Source organism: Lissotriton vulgaris, chromosome 7 (assembly GCF_964263255.1).
Source record: "Lissotriton vulgaris chromosome 7, aLisVul1.2, whole genome shotgun sequence".
NCBI classification, from domain to species: Eukaryota; Metazoa; Chordata; class Amphibia; order Caudata; family Salamandridae; genus Lissotriton; species Lissotriton vulgaris.
The window spans coordinates 548,327,022-548,344,509 of NC_141695.1; the positions used below are offsets into that span (position 1 = coordinate 548,327,022).

The 17,488-nt window shown below is 43.3% G+C and overlaps 1 protein-coding gene across 2 annotated transcripts in view; it reads left to right on the forward strand.

Annotated features, from left to right (window-relative positions):
- Positions 1-1,764: 1,764 nt before the first annotated feature.
- Positions 1,765-17,488, forward strand: part of PIK3R6 (phosphoinositide-3-kinase regulatory subunit 6) — a 688,429-nt gene continuing 672,705 nt past the window's right edge. The window contains exon 1 of one of the 2 annotated variants that reach the window (XM_086930633.1): positions 1,765-1,967. The gene's annotated coding sequence lies outside the window, so the exon portion shown is untranslated. The remainder of the gene's footprint in view (positions 1,968-17,488) is intronic. The other variant, XM_086930634.1, reaches the window with a different exon arrangement.

The window sequence follows — 17,488 nt, forward strand, 5'->3', positions numbered from 1 at the left end:
CATTTGGGGACTTACAATTGATTTGAGAACATCATTTTCCAAAAATATTGAATCACTAAAACGCTTGGTACCAAATTAAGAAAAAGTAGTCTAAAAGCTGCACCCACGTTTCTGGCCTTTCATGGCACCCCTTCGTCATCCCACCCTCCACCGTGTCGACCCTTTGTTGGGAAATGTGAGACATCCCCCCAAATTTCACTGGCCATGATACGCCTCCGGATGAGGCGTTACTTGTCTGTTGTACCAAAGTGCCCATTTGTCCTTCTTGGTCTGCTCCCCAGCCTGTAGACACCTCCGCTTTAGGGAATTGTGTTTAGCTAACTGATTACTCGTTGCCAAGGGCTTTCAGCCCGATTCATTATCGGCATGTTTTGCGAGTCTGTAATAGCAAATAATAAGGAATCGCTATTACAGACTCGCAAAACGGGATTCATGTAGGAATCGCAAAATAAATTGCGATTCCTACACATTCCTTATTTGCCATTAGCAAATTGCTAATCGCAAATAAAGAATAACTCCCCATTCAATCCTATGGGCCTAAAGGCCCATAGGAATGAATGGGGAGTTTTAGGCCCATATGATTGAATGGGGAGTTATTCCTTATTTTCGATTAGCAATTTGCTAATCGCAAATAAGGATGCGATTTCAAGGGTGCTAGAGGTGTCCACAGGACACCCTGTAGCACCCCTGAAATGTAAATTAGACTCATGTTGCGCACACACATGTCCAAATGACATGTGTGTGTGTAACATACAACTGAGAAAAATGCACAAAAGTGGATTTTTCTCAGTTTTCGCTATTTACCACGAAGTCTGACTTCGCGGTAAAGAGCGGGAAAAAATAGCGAATTCACAATTTTTTATTGGGTCATGAATAGCATTTAAGGAATCTCAAATTGAGATTACTTAAATGCGATCGCAATTTTAGAAATTGCAATTTTTTGCGATTTCTCAAATTGCGAGTACATGACCCAATGATGAATTTCAAATGCCATTTTTTGCGGGTGCAAACGGCCGAATTCTGCGATTCGCACCGTTTGCGCCCTCAAAAATGTTTCATGAATCTAGCTGTTAATCTTTATGCTTCTCTACCCCTCGTCTTTCATTTTTCACCTTCAAATGAATCAACTCAATTTCAGCTCAAAATGGCAGGGCCTGGCTCCCATATTTCCCAGAGCCTCTCTGCATTTTCACATTAATGGATGGGGTGAGTTGGTTACATGTTGCCTTTTGCCACTTCAGGGTGCAAACTGTAAACATAGTACACAGTCAGTTGTATGAAGCACATAAGCCCACAGAGCAGAGGTGTTTGGGGTAGTCCAGTGTAGTCGGCCACGTGAAGGTTAGGCTGTCATTGAATGTTTTGTAAAGCTCCATTATGCCACAACTTCTTGCTTTATGGGGCGTGCAGTTTTGGCCTTTAGTTTAGAAACGTGACTGTGGGTTTGAATTACCAACAAGCGCAGGCAGGGCTGTACAGCGCTGAACCAGTACACTTATTTACAAGCCCCTTGCGCCGCCGTTGCCTCATTTCTTCCCCATATAAAAAGTGACCTACCGGCGGCGCAAAGGGCTTGTAAATAAGGTTAGTGCGCGCAAAGTTGGCAAATAAGCCCCATAGCGCCCGCCACAAGCAATACTCTTCCTGCCTTGTAGCCCCGCTCAGCACTTCATGCTCGGCTGAGCCCTTTTAAATAAAACCCGGCCTCTGGTCACGTGCTCGCTTCCTTTCCCGGCGGCTCGCGCTTGCTCGCTCGCACGCCGTATCTCGTAACTGTCACAGCCAGTGACCAGGAAGTTGCAGTAGTGAGCGGTGCGGGGCTGGCAGTGGCAGCCGCTTGCAGCCTCTCCCCAGAGCGGCTTCGGGGGATGTCCGGCTAGCGGCATACTTGCTTTTCTTGTGTTGAAACGGGCTTCCTAGTGGGGAGTTTTGCTGCTGTCCTCGCTGGACCGGACAGCTTGCTTTCTGTGAGTACACGGCGCAAGTGCCATAAGAGCGGTGAAGAAAGTTTGGGTGTTTTGAATTGTAGGCGGGGTGGGGGTGAGGGATGCAGGGGTTACGTCCTGTTTCCGATTCCTGGCATTTGAGTTTTAATTGTGACTGATGCTTTTAAGTCTCGAGACACGAGCCTCTTCCAGGCCAGTTATTTTCTTTAGCAACCATGTGCATTCTGGGACTGGAGAGGCAGCTGCGTGTCATTTCAACCAGGCAATGTCGAACACGGTTTTACATTATTGACTATAATTTGAACAAGCAATGGCAAAAGCAATAAATAGGTTTCGCTTATGCGAGATCGATTGACTTTGTCAATGTCTTTAGGAATGTTGTACAGCTGCGCGGTGTAGTATGGTAAAGTTATGTATATAGTATTGTTATTTATTATGATATAGTTATGTACACAGCTATGTTACTGTATTATTCACTGTTTACAGTTTTGTATATATGGCATCATTGCATCCTGGAAGGAGAATGTAGTGTATGTTGGATTCTCTGTTCACGGGGACAGCATTCTTGTCCTAGCTGCTGAGATATCCAGAGCTTACTTTCCTCTGCTCCTCCTTCGTGGGTTATATGGAATGGAAATGAATGTTCCTATTTCCCCAGCAACAATTGTTCGTCTCTTATTTTCACCCTACCTCAAGCGGGCTTCAGGGCAACATGGCTTAAAGTAAAGAAAATAATAGCGGTGTGAGGTGGCCAATGGTGGTTGCATCACAACTCTTTTTTCCCTTATACTTTAAGACATGTTGCACAGCAACAAGCGCTGCTGTGCAACTGTGCAACAGGTGTAAAAAAAAAACATTGACAAAGTCAATAGATGTTGCATGGGCAAAACCTATTGGCTTTACCAATGCTCGTTTCTTGCCGTTACTCACGTTGTGCATGCACTGAAAGGACCAATGTAGTAAAATTACAGCAACGCAGCACTACACAGCATTTTAAGACGTAACCAAAGTACACCAGGTTTTCAGTGCTGTTGTTTCAACCTGGGTAAGTGGCAGCATTAGCATAAGGTACCCGCAAGTTGGGAGTTTAATTAAGAACCAGTGTCGAGGACCATGGTGGCTCAGTGAGTTGAACAATTAATACTGACAAATGTGATGGTCTGAAGGACACGGGTTCAGTCCCAGCACGGACGACCCTGCTGTCATTCCCAGACATTCCACTGCTTAGAACAACAGTAGTGCTTTAATAAACGCTATAAAAATATATTATTGAGAATAAAGCAGTGATCAAAGTGGGCGGGATCGGCAGGCCATAGTGTGTCCCTACTTCTTTGTTTGTTTTAAACCAGCATCCGAGGACGGCAGAAATAGCCAAGGCAAGGCCTACAGATAAGGCTCGGTGTTCGTGGTCGTTCGGGGATGGTACAGGTAGGCAGAGAAGGAAAAGGACTCGGCCTTTTCCTTCTTGCCCAGAGAAGACAAGGACAGTGTCCACTGCTGGTGGCACCCTCTCTCTTTCTTCCTCTTATTCCCTCTCTTTCTGTCTAGCTTCTCCTCACTTACTAAAAACCGTGTCTTCAAGAAACGTTTCTCCCCTCTTTCCTTCTTTTGTTAATTTGTTCCCCTGTGAGATGGATCCAAAAACAAAAAACACTTTTCCTGGAAATGTCGTCTTGTTCGGACATTTTTCTATTCCAAAGTACACCCTCGGGAATAAAAGGTTCAAAATGTGAAAAATAAATAACGCAAGACAGTGATGTCGCTAAGTGGCCAGATTGATTTTATTCACACCCAAACACGCTAGCGTCACTTTACAGAGTTTGCAATTGAAGCGCTACTTTTGTTTTCTTGTCTTATTTGAATAGCATTGTTTTCCCCAGGTGAGGAAGTGCACCAATCCTGGAGGTACTGCAATGACTGATGGGTGGATTGGAAAACAAAATGTGTACCGCAGCTGTGTTCACGGATGTGGTCTTTTTAAGCCGTACTGCTTATGTTTTGTAAGGATATAAGCAATGGACATAGAAATGGGTCTCTTCCAGGCCCTATAGTCATGTATTTAACTTTTCAGGCAAAAGTACTCACTGATTTTTGAATAGTGAGTGTAAAGTGTTAGAGTAACCTTGTTGTTCCTACTTACATTTCACAAGCTTTACTTAAACTTGCACTCCCTAGAAGTGTTTTCTTTTTCCAGGATGGTCGTACTTTTCAGGTAGCATTTGCTCTTGTTAAGTGCCTAATTTGAATTGAGTCGCATCCAGGTGTTTTTTAGCGGGGCACAATTTGGTTGTAGTTTAAGGCAGTGTGAGTTTCTCTCAGTGGGGCAGTATGGCTTTAGTGGGGGAGAGGATGTGGCACTATGGTTAGAGCTGCCAAATTTAAAACTGGGGAACCAGGTTCAACCTTCATGACCAGACCACTCTCCTGAGGGAGCACATTCCCATACTAGACCTTAGAAGGCCCCGCACAACCTTAAAAGACCTGGTGTCTTAGCACCAGCAGGTGGACCCTAGCAGTGGCAAGTGTAGGTTAACCTTGAAGGCCTGTCCACCACACTCCATACTGAAGTTCACCTCCAGTCTTGTGGGCAGGCCTATAACGCAGCACACACTAGAGCAACACTGCCTCTGTCACTGCAGTCACAGGACCCTTGAGAAGGGCCAGCTCTAGGTCGGTGCGATCGGTGTGACCGCACCAGGCGCTAACTTTGGGTGGGGGTGTTGTGTTTGCAAGTATATTATGGTTTTAAAAGCGTTTTCTGCCTCCTTCCTGGCCTCCAGCAGTTTTAGTTACCAATAAAAATGTCATAACTCAGGTGATTAATGTTCTTCCTAGAGAGAGATTGGAGTTTTGTCTAGTGGTGTGCTGCGGCTGACTTTTTTCCTACCTGCTGCCTGATCGGTCTGAGAGTACCACAACGCTTGTCTGGTGCTCCTGTGTACGCCTGGTCACAGGCCCTCGCAACGCAAAGGGGACTACATATTCCAGCATTCCCCCTGAGGCGCACTGTTACTCCAGTCATCCAGAAATGCCAAGAGGCGCTTCAAAAGCCATCGCGGGCTCACGCAGCGCGGGACGTGCGCTGGCAGGCCCGGGTTGCTCCTGGGTGAAGCCCGGGCCAAGGGCGGGCCCTTCCGAGCCCGTCAGAGATTGACGGAGGCTGGGCTGGGCCACATCTCTAAGAGTTGGAATTTGCGGTATTCTTAGGCCCTTTTTAGATACTCTGCTGTGAAGATTTTATGTTTTATATGATTACTAGCGGCCCGTCCCGACGTTGTCCGGGTATGCATTGCTGCCGGCCAGTAGTATATTGTTTTGTAGGATTTCGTTTTGATAGCCTTTCTTATCTGTGACAGGCCTGTGAAACGCTCCGATTCACAGTGCACTGCTGATGCACTTAAGAGTGCGCGTTCAGTAGTGTGTGAACTCGATTTTCCCTACTTTATTTTTCCTTGCAATATTATATAGCGCGAACTCGACAACATGGCATGAGCACAATTTACATTACAGAAGAACACATTCATTTGTGGTAGGCACAGGGAGACAAAGCGATTTTCCTGGAATCACAGAATGTTGAGCTGATGCCGAGATTCAAACGTAGCTCACCAGCTTTAAAGTTCGCAATTCTAGAACTTGTGGCGGGAGGTGTGTCTAAAAGTGTATGTCGGTGCTGGCCATCAATGACAGAGACCTGTGCATTTTTCAAATGGGTGGTGAAAAAATATGAGTATGTTGCTGGAGATGTGGGCCGCCGTGCCACCAATGTACCGCAACTTTCTATCCGCATACCATCACTCTGCATACTTTCATTACGAAAGTAGCATGACTCCGCAATGCCATTATAACGCATGGCATTACATTTTATATGCTTTTACCACGCATACATTTACAACGAAATTCGTTGTAAATGCATGAATGGTAAAAGCATGGTTTTTTAAAAATGTTGGATAAGGTACGTATGGGTATAGGGGTATATGTTTTGGGTTACTGAGGTATATGTTTTGGGGTGTTTGGGATTTTAAGGGTTCAGATATAGTTTTGGGTCATGGGGTACAAGGTAGGTTTAGGGATAGGTATGGGTTTTGGGGTACAGGGTTATTTTTAGGGTTCAGGGCTAGGTTTGGGTTTTGGGGTATAGGGGTATTTTTAGGGTTCAGGGGTAGGTTTTGGGGTACAGGGGTATTTTTAGGGTTCAGGGGTAGGTTTGGGTTTTGGGGTACAGGGGTATTTAAGGGTTCAAGGGTAGGTTTTGATTTTGGGGTACAGGGTTATTTTTAGGGTTCAGGGGTAGGTTTGGGTTTTGGGGTACGGGGGTATTTTTTGGGTTCAGGGCTAGGTTTGGGTTTTGGGGTACATCACATATTCCCGGTGGAGGGATAGTCCCTTTCTTGCTATTTCCTTGGAGGCGGGCCTTGTGTCTGGATGTGCGTGGCGAGAGGCCTGTGCGCAACAGAAGTGGAAAATCTCCAGTGTGCGCTTCTGGCGTCACCGGAAGTTAAGGCGAAATTAAATTTCCTGCAAAATGGCCCCTGTTTGCGCTCCTTCCGGCCCTTGGGAACAGCACCATGCCTGACTTCCATACAGTACAGCAGGTGCACGTCACTGGGAGCGCGGGGCAAGCACACCTGGATCTGGAATGTACAGAACCTGGGAAGAAAAACAAAGAAATATTGGGCACAAAGCTTGCTTTTTTTCCCTTGTAATCCCGCGCCCCGCACACGACCACGCCCCCAGCACACGCCCACAGCACACGATATGAGACATGGCATGAAGGCCAGAACGTACCACACGCCCCCAGCAATTGTCACGCCCCCAGCACACGCCCACAGCACAATGCAGACATGCCCACAAGGGACTACTTTGCTGGCACGGTTCTTTTACTTTTTAAATGTATATGGTGGGCGTCTGCATAGCCTATGTCCTTCTGCTGCAACTGCCCTTTCCAACGCTGTATTGGGTGTTGTGATTGGTGCTGTGGTTCCTGAGATTACCCGCCTCAAAGGTTTGGGCTCTCTCTTTATTATATTAGTATAGATCTGTGCAGCAATTTGAAAATGAGTAAACGTAAATACATCGCAGGGCAGGGGGTGGTGGGGACTTTAGATGCATTTATACTGAGTTGAATCAGCATTGATTCATGAGATAGAATTAACAGAGCTTAGGTTGTCACTAGAGCCGCTGCCGTCCCAATTTAAGACAACTCAGGATGTCCCTCCTTCTCTATCTTTGCACCCCAACCATGAAACTCTCCCTCGGGTAAATCCTGTGTCAAATACCGTAATAGAATCCACTTCTTCCCCAGATTCACCAAGCATACGCAACAGCCCTTCTACTACAGATAAAGGGCATGAAGTTGTTACAACCCGTAATACCACTCAAGAGGCACCCTTAAAGAAGAGGAAGGGGAAGGGCACACAGAGACCAAATTCCAAAGCAGATAGCCCAAGGATTACGAGACGGAAAACAAGAAATAATGTTAGAGATTTCAGTCAGGCACCTATTATTCCATCGCAGTCAATGGTAGCAAATAGTACATTACTCCCGTCACAGGAGGAGGATTTCTGGAAAAGGATGGAGATGATGATATCTGTTTTACTAGACCCACTGGCCCAAAAATTGACCTCAATAGAGGATAGGCTTACGAAGTTGGAGGGGCCCGCCATGAGTATCATTGATGATGTTCATAAAATAGCTAATGGGGGGGTGAGGGGGGAAGGGGGGAACGCGAGGGGACATCCAGGAAAAAGCGTAGTGGCAAATAATCATGCGGTGCGCCTGCCTGGTGACCAGCTGCTAAATATATGCCTCAATTCGTATGCTAACGTGATTAGAGTCAGTTCCCTTACTGCATGCTGGCAAGATGGCTGAGTCCGTGGACTGAGCGGCTGCTGCAGAGAGAGATCTGTTTCAAACTTGCAAGATAGTGGTTGAGTGACGGAGTGTCAACTTGGCCTTTCTCCTTAGCATTAGGCGACCTATTGTTACCAGGGTGACTTTAGCCAGTTTATTTTTTCTAGCCATAGCTTTGCAGTAATGATTACTTGATATTATGCAGCGCCTCTGCCATTTCTAGGCGCTATATATAGCAGGTGATACAATTACCCAATTTAGTGGCACTCAGTCTAGCGGCCTCGGAAGGAGTCGTCAGCTTTAACAGGATACAGACTCTTCACAGCAGATTACTGCAATGATACCAGGTAGGGGTTCGCTCGCTGAGCCCTCTTGCTGACATGAAGCATGCTGGACTTGTAGGTCTATTGCTATAACGGGAAACGAGAACCTGCAGTCCCAGTGTGCTCATTGCTGTTGGTTATAAAACAGGTTAGTCAACAGTCATGTCACCTTGAGTTTAATAATGGTATTTAGCTCAAAGAAACAATGTATGTTGAGGTTGTGTTTTTTTCGGTTTACCATTTCTTTTATACAGGGTATATCATTTGTCAGAACTCCTTTCAGAGGGCCACTTGGCAAGCATGAGTTTCTGGGACCACCCAGGGGGGTTGAGGCCTTTTACTCCTGATGTCCCAGGGCCTGACCTACTATGGCTTCTGGGCAGCTGGGCCAAGTACCCCTTCTGCACTGACTCTGGTGGTAACTATGGTCGAGCAGACCAAGGTTCACTCGGGGAGATTGTGAAGGGGGGACATGCACAACTTATAACTCAGAGAGCACACCAATGCCAACAAGTCAATGTCCAGTCAAATACTTATTTTTGTAACATAAAGAAGGATTTTATTTCTAACTCTGTGCAGTCAACTCATATTTTACAAAATGTACATACAATAACACATTTCCCATTAAGGTTGGGGCTTTAGTGTTACCTACTGTTATCTCGTTTCATGTCCATAAGCAATTTGGACGACAGAAAACGGGGAATGAATAAAATATTTGATCTTTAGTTAATACCAAATCAACATATACAATTCCAATAAATTAGAACAGTTTTCCACATCCTAAAATCATAAAAATTCTACAACTAATTTGGGTAGATGGTAAATAAGTTCTTAAGTCAATGTATGTAAAATGTGCAATAATTTAAGCTTGATTGTGTCCCCGGAATATAAAAAAATTGGATCCTTCATTCTTGTCTTTGTTGCGATAGTTTATCAAGGCTTTTTTATATATAGCATTTAGTAATTTTACAATGCCACTTATTAAGACGCTATCCGAGCTGTTGAAAAGCAAGCATTTATTCCGTCCTTGTAAGTTTGCGAAAATTGTATTTTGTGTGCTTAAAAAGCTTTAACAGCTCGTCATGAATTACACGTCTCGTGTGCTCATGACGAGCTGAGCTCGTCATGAACCGTGGGTTTTTCAAAAACCCGGCGCACAGCGTGAAAATGCACAGCACGCATGGTGTTAAATAACCGGGCTAAACCCTCATTTTTAGGTAGCCCACTGTGTTGCCCTACCTGTGTTCTCTGTGTCGCTCCCCTCCACCCGTGCCCTCTGTATTACTCACCCCCACCCACGTTTCCAAAAATAGCTTTCAGACGATTTTCCTTTTTATTTGCAGATCAAATCAGATCAGCAAAGAAAAAAAGACAGTGGTGTTATTTCATAGGCTCAAGGATGTGTGATGCATGTGACTACAAAGCGATGCAACTGGCTGCGTCAAAGCCTTTTTTTTCTTATTTAGTTATGCTGCACAGTATGAGGGATTTGCCAATGCTTCATATATGTGCGAACTATGAAATGGCTAGCTGTAATTCCATGGTTGCAAAACTCCTCCTAAATCAAATAGTCAGAGGTATTGGATTTTTGGTTCATAGAGTAGCCTAGTTGTGATAGGCTTAGGGTTCATTTCAGTTGTAGATTTCCAGAATCATATTGTTGCAATGCCTTCATTTAATGATCGTGAAGTCATTTACCATTGTTTTAGTATTGATGTGGTTTTTAGGATGTTCTGGTATGTTAGTTCATTTCTTCTGGGGACTCCATATTGATATCTTGAATCGCAGTGTTGACTGCGGTGTGCCAAGGTGTTTTGTTGACCAGTTTCAGCAAATCAAATTCTTGGCTGTGAACAACTTTGAAGGAGCTTTGGTCAGCGTATTTTAATTTAAACCAATATCTTAAAATTGTGGCATTTTATGATGGTGATTGGCCAGTTAGCTGAAACTCTAATCAGAGTTGATAATGACTTTTCATTTAGGGTAGTCGAAAGACTGATCCATATAAGTTGCTTCAAGCTTTAGTTCTTTAGCCACTAGTTAAATGGGCATTGGAAGCCTCCAGTCCTTAAGTTAGCACTGGTAAAATGTGTGTCTTTATTCCTTTTAGAAGTGGTGATTTTGATGTACCATTAAGATTTTTCGATAGGGTCAAGAAGGCAAATTTTAATAGTGTAGCTTTGTTATCCAATGCCTTATAATACATACTATGGGATTCTTTTCTTTGTAACTGTACCTCAAGTACGGATATGATGCACCACTTTAAAAGGATTTCCCATCTTTGATCCAGTTCTGTCTAAGATGCGGGTGTCAAGCGAACACTTCCACCTTCGTTTTTTTTCGTGGTTGGCCTCAAGTTTATTGATTTTTTTGCAGTTTATACTCCGAGTCGTCTACAAATTTCATTAAAGACAATCGAAGTCCATTTCAATTAGGGAGACAATTCTAAGATTTAGAGAGAATTGGCACAGTGTCAGCAATGTATAAGTTCAATAGAAAACATGCTCGTACGAAACCTTGCTTGATGCCTTTATTGATGTATATATTTTGTTTGTCAGGATAGAGTTCTTACCTAGTTTGAATAGGATCCATTTGTTGGTGTAATGCGTGATTATTTGTTGTAATAGTGTAGCTCAAATGCCCCCTTTGACAACCTTTACAGACAACTGCTATGTGAAGAACTGGGCAAAGACTTTCTTAAAATAAATTAAGCAGGCAAATAGTTAAACTAATTTCGTTATTGTTCTGTTTTATTTCTAATAAGGCTACAATCATGTCTGTTGTTCCACAATCTGCCCTATATCCAGTTTGAAACCATGGAGTAAATTGTGGTCAATTACCCAGTTGCATAATTCTTCTAGTAATAAACGGTTGCAGTACCGTGAGCCGATTATCAGAAACGTTATTAACTTGTAATTTGAAGTTTTGTACTTAGTCTTTATTATTGTATTAAAATAGTGCTCCACATTTGTTATCATAATGTTTAAGTAGCAGATGTTGAATATCCTGCTCCATTAATTCTAGCATTTAGCGTTTATCGGCTTTAAAGATTGCACATGGTAGATGTGTAGGGCCATGGGCTCTATCGTGCCTTCTTCCGTTTATTACTGCGAGGACCCTTTGAGTGGTGGCCAAATGAGCTTGTTTCAACATGGTCGTTATTGACCGATCTGTAGTATAAATGTCTAAGTAAATATCTTTTGCATTTGGTACTTTCATAGTTGGTGGTGCTTGAATCTGTGATGATAGTTAAAGGCTCTCTAGTCCTAGCATTTGCCTTTCTTAGTTTATTACAGAGCACCTTTAAAATAATTTATCACCTTGACACAGGGCCAGAATGCTCTTGAGTTTCAGGCAATGCATGCTTTTTGTAAGGCCACGTATTGTGTTCTTTTGTAGGTCTTCTTTTTCCCAAATTAGGATCTTATCTTTGTTTCATTGTTTCAGCTCTTGAATGAAAACCTCCTTATTTCTCTTTTGCTTTGCTAGTTCGACAGGATCTTGGTTTTTATTCTTCTTTTGTCTTACTTCTGGGGTGAACCATGAGTTTTAGGGCCTGTAGTTGTTCAAATGCTGATTTCTTTGTGGTTGAAATATAGTTATCACGTTGATTAGCTGTCCCTATATTTTTCAGTCATATGGTTCAGCATTTGCAGCAGCATCCTTGAAAAAGTGAGACATATTTGGGGCAATATGCTTTCTCCAACTCATGAACTTTCCATTAGTGAGGTTGTTCCATTTATCCTATTTAGTTTGTAAAGGCAGTCTGTTTCCAATAATCATGCTTTGAGGTATTAGATAAGTGTTTATGGGATAGATTTGTTGTTTGAGGGTAGGGTCCACTCTCCAGTCGATGGTTAATTTTTGATTATGTGGATGGCAATCACCAGTTTATTGAATCAGCAAAATAATCGCAAACCAATTTTCTCGATCTCACTGTATGAGTGCAGCTTATCGGGTTGTTTAATGGCAACCAGCCTTTCAGGATTAGCATTTTTGCATATGCAAGAACTCAAACAAGACTGTTCCTAATGGATCTCTTCTTTGAAGAAATATTTGCTTGTTCTAGGTCTAGGATATCTATAATCTATCATCTTCACGGGGCCATGAGTTCACAGTGCAGGTATGCATTACATTTAAATTGCAAATTCCTGTTATGATGCCGCAGCTTTTTGGAGTTATTTGGAGAGTTTATAAGTAACAAACCAGTTTGGCAGTTTCTGAATGTTTTTGCTTGAATCCAGGGAGGAGATAGATGTATTATAGCAGTGGTTGTTAAACTGAGGTGTGTGGATCCAGGAGATCTACGAAGCCTACTCAGGGGGCCTGTGAATCCTTAGAAAATTAAAGAATATTTACAGATTAATAAAGTGTACATAAAAGCAAAATGTAATGATAAAAATTGAAAATGTTCTGTAAACGTGAATACATTTGAAATTGGAAACTAAGTTAGTGGCCTTGGACTGATTATTGCAAGTAGTGCATGTTCATCAAACAGATATTAAATATAGCATGGACAATGGATAGCCAAAATTAAATTCAGAAAAAGTACAACGTGTTTTTTTTTTTTGTATTTGTTGGTGAACAAATTTGTGTATTTGTTTGATGAATGCTTGTTTCTATATTGTATTGCAGTTCAAATAATTGAAAATGCATAAGCAGGAGTCCCCAGCATCCATAAATGACTTGATGGGGGTCCCAAAATCCCAACAATGATTCAATGGGGGCCCCTGAGTTCCAGTACTGATTACGTGGGGGTCAACAGAAATCAAAAAGTTAATAACCACTGTAATATAGGATAAATTGTGAGTAGTTGAGCTGCTTTCTTTTGAACTTTAATATCCTAGTTAATAGCCACGAAATACCAGTCATCAACATTTTAGAACTTTATTTGTGGTTTCGTTGAGGCAAAATTTGTTAATTCCCCCTTGCTGGTCTGTCCAAAGTTTAAGGCTTAATTGTCAGGGAGAAGTTTTTTCTAAGTTCCAGGTTTCTTGGAGAGATGTGTCGTCCAAGTTGAAGATGTATGTAATTGCATCATCTTGTCTCTGAAGTTGGTCCCAGCTAGTTACATCCCAGGAGCATAGTTTGTATGTAGTCCATTTTCTGATTTTGACTGGGGCGCTAGAGAACCCGGAGCAAGATGGCCGCACTTTAGTGCTGCTCTGCTGGCCGAGACTACAATACGCCTATCATCCTGCCTAATCATCCTCATCTAGGGCTCTGTGGCACTGATTTGCATTCCTTATCATATGTGGATCAAGCTGGTGTGCTTTGGCTGGAAGCTGCTGCTGTATGATCGCACTTCTGCTCCTTGTCGGACTTTGGTGTAAAATGATGGCTCTACTATCCATTATCTAACTGCCTACCTGCTGTGCCGCTGCAGTCCTGTTGCCGATCACAGCGATTTGGAAGCTGTGAGGCGGGGTGTCTTCTGTGCCGCTGCAGGGCCTGTGCCTGGCTGTCCCTATAACTGCTGGCCTTGGGGTGCTGGGGGCTGCTACGATTTGCGGACCTGCGGTGTGGCGGAGGACTGTTTGCCCTGCGGCTCAGCGCCTGATCGGACTGGTGAGTGACAGAGGCTCCTGGCTGATGGCAGAAGACCAGAAGTGTTGCTCGGCGGGTCTTTCCCTGCTGTGCTTGCCGCTGGACCTTGGCGGCTGCACCGTTCCCCGTCGGCCGCGGCAGCCGCTTTGATCATCCGGGGCTGAGGTGAGGCGGGGGACTCGCGGGGACTTGTGGGCCTTCTCTGCTGCCGCTGGAGTTGCTGCGTGGAGCCGTGCTGACCCTTGATGTGTTCCTGGGCCCGTGGCTGGATATATCGATGCCTGCTGCACTGCACCTCGTGGTTTGAATTGGAGACATATCCTTGTTTGTGGCTGGAGACCTGCTGCCTGCCGCTGCTTCTTCCTCGCGTTCACTCACGCTAGGCTGCGCGCCATTTCTTGTGCGCCTGCTGTGCTGGGGCTGGGGGCGTTGGCGCTGAGTGTGCTGGATGAACTCTGGATTGTATGCATTGGTGCCTGTTATTGCAGAGGGAGTACCCTACAGGACGGCTATGTGTTAATACCCCTGTAGTGTTGTACTGTGCTGCTGGCATTGGGCTGCTGGTGGTGTGTTCTCATTTTGTGACATCTTATCAGTGGGCACCTGGCAGTGCTGTGTTGCGGCCTACACCCTGCAGTTTCTGGAGTTGGTGCTAGTGTATAGTTTGCCACGTCATTTTTTCCCCTGTACCCTATTCCACATTTAGGCGGTTCTGAGCAGGATACTAGGGGACTGTGGTTGTTGCCTGCGAATACTACCTGGTGGTGCCTGCTCTCCCTTGGTGCTCCGGACGGCTATCCTGACCAGTCATGGGGCGCACGGACAAACCACAAGGCAAGCTGAACTTTGAAGCTCAGAAAAACCCTTAATCTCACACCCCCAATGCATCGGACACTGAAACTGATTTTGAACAGAGCTCAGGTGCTAAGCTTGAATGCTTGATGATGTCTATGTAGCAGAGCCTCCACACTAATGATGCCAAAATTGATAATTTCAATTTCCGCTCAAAGGCGTCTAAACTGGATAAGCAGGGTGCGCAGCTGGCCGAGGCTGAACGTATCCGGCCTGAGGATCAGGTTGAGGCAGTTAGTACCTCCTGTGCTAGTATGGAGAAGCTTTTGGAGGTCATTAAACCTAAAAATGAGGATATTGAGGCCCGGTCCCGAACGAACAATATTCGAATAACTGGCATTTGGGAGTCGACCAATAACGGGCCCATGGAGCTGTATGTAGAAACACTTCTTACTTCTTTGCTGGGTGCGGATCACTTTTCGAAAGTGCCCATAGTTGAAAGAGCTCATCGCTCCTTAGCTGCCCGGCCTATCCCAGGGGCACCGCCCTGACCTATTATAGCTCGCCTGCTGAATTACCGTGATTGGGATACCATGCTACATCTGGCAAAGGAGAAGGGCAGCCTAACTTATCAAGGAATGAAGGTGGAGTTGTTTCCCGATTTCACTGTGGTGGTGCAGCAGGCGTGCAGGGAATTCCATGCTGTAAAGAAAAAACTGCAATCGATGCATATCCAATATGCGATGCTTTATCCGGCCCGCCTGTGCATTCAGCATGATGGGAAAGCCTGTATCTTCTCTACGCCTAAGGAGTCGCTTCAGTACACTTGGCAGCTGGAACACCGTTCACCGAGGCGAGGAAAAAATTGGAGACTCCGGATCAGATGGCTGACCTGACGAACTGGGTATCCTTTTGCATACTGTTATTGGACTGGCTGTCTTTGCATGTTAGCTTGGGATGCCTCTGCTGTCTGATGTGCATGTTCTATATCTGTTTGTGTCCTATTACAACTACTTTGTTTTATCTATATAGCTTTTATTGATTGTAATGTAATGACTGCTGGGAGTACTGCCAATGGCTTGAGGGCCTTCTTTATTGTTGTGGCACAAGGAGCCCCTTTGCAGTTTTGTTAATAAGCTTTAAACAGTTTACCACACTATGTCTCGGCCCACCCTGAACTGTTTGGGGTGCAAGTGGCTGCTAGCGCCTCTCTCTATGGGAAATCACCATAAGGTTGTTTCCTCTGTCCTGACACATTTTTGTGTCTTGGTTGCATTGTTTTTTGATTGGAGATCCTTCTTGTATACTTTGTCAGCTATGCAACATGTTCTGGGGTTCTTACTTTTATGTTTCACAAGGGATTTGTACAGCAGGCTTATACTGCTGGAGTGGGTGGGGTGGGATGTTGGCGATTACTATGTTATGGATTGTACATTGGCAGCTTATGGTGGTTACGGTAGGGTACTGTTGGGGACATTTGGCGGACACTATGGCAGGTATTTTCACTCCATGGACGGGACATGACTGACTAACAACAAGGACCCCCTGATATGGATCAATATCCTGGGACAGGGTAAACAATATATGTGAAATAACACTCCCAGGCATACAACCAAAGGTAATGGCACACTAGACTAAGCAAACAAACTAGTTCAGTTTAGAAGGTATACATTTTTAATGTGATAAAAAGAATTGATAAAAAATCAGTACATTGATCAAAATTGATAAAATGACATTGTATTAATACAAATGTATTCACAAGAAAAAGGTTAAAAGGAGTAGATGGTTTCCTGTCGACGCTTTTCGACATAAAGACTATGCCTTCACCAGGACTTTTACCATCAAATTGCTGTAAAAGAGATTATAAAATGTTTTCCTATTTAGTTTTTCCATCTTGAAACAAGTTAACAGAACTAGTTTTACGTTTGCCACAACATTCTATTGCCAAATATTTCTCAGTCATGATGTACCGCTTTATATTCACAGACTTATACTCGTGTCAAACACCTATGCGTATTGTATTCAACAAAACTGATATAGATAAGAGTATACATATCTTTGTTCTGCATTTTCAGGTAATACAATATGGTGGAATAATGTTCCTTATATTACCTAACCAACGATTATGTTCATGTTGCCAATTGCATTATTTAATAAAACAAAGATTAACATTTCCTTCACATTCATATTGATAATTACATTATTTAGTGTACAGATTATTTCTTGTATATTTCATTCCATACATAAAGCGTTAACATTTAGCCACTCTAATTTAAATTGCAACAGTAGTTCCTAAGTTTAGAATATTTTATAAAAAATTCTAGTATAAAACCTTACAAAGAGGTAATTAGAGTAGAAGATAGTGGGAAAATAGAAAACAGGTTGAGATTACCATTCTAATCTCTTATTTATTTTTTCGCTAATAGCTGCACCAAGATTCTCCTATTTTTAAAACAAAGGAGTACGATTTTAACGCCCATATTTTATTACCTGTATAATTCAGTTTGAAAAACGATTTTGGTTTTCACTTTCTCAGCTGGTTATGTTATCGGTCCAAAGTACATTATATGAATTCTAAAAATTAAAAATATTTATAACCCGCTAAGTCGTCTATTCATAATAAATCTTTTTATCTTCTTTTTTGACTATTTCACGCTCTTACCTTACTGTTCTCATGCAAAACGGCAGTAAGGCTCTCATGCAGCACCGCTGTATCTAGCTGGATACTCTGATTTAGAGTTTCTTAGTTTTCTACAAAGACGAGATATACAATGTAATATTTCAAGTAATTGACCTCCAATCTATGAGATTTCAGCTTTTCATTTCTGGCGCTACTCGATCATTGGTGTGTTAATTCTCACCTTAAATGGATGGCCCCATTACAGCTCTAACTTTCAATTCTGTTACTCAAACCATCGGATTATAGCGGTCCATTAAACGACAACTGCCTATAGACAAGAGAACATCCTATTATTAGTGACTTTTCTACCCTTAAATGTTTAAGAAAAGTTTTCCCAAAGGTACAGGTTC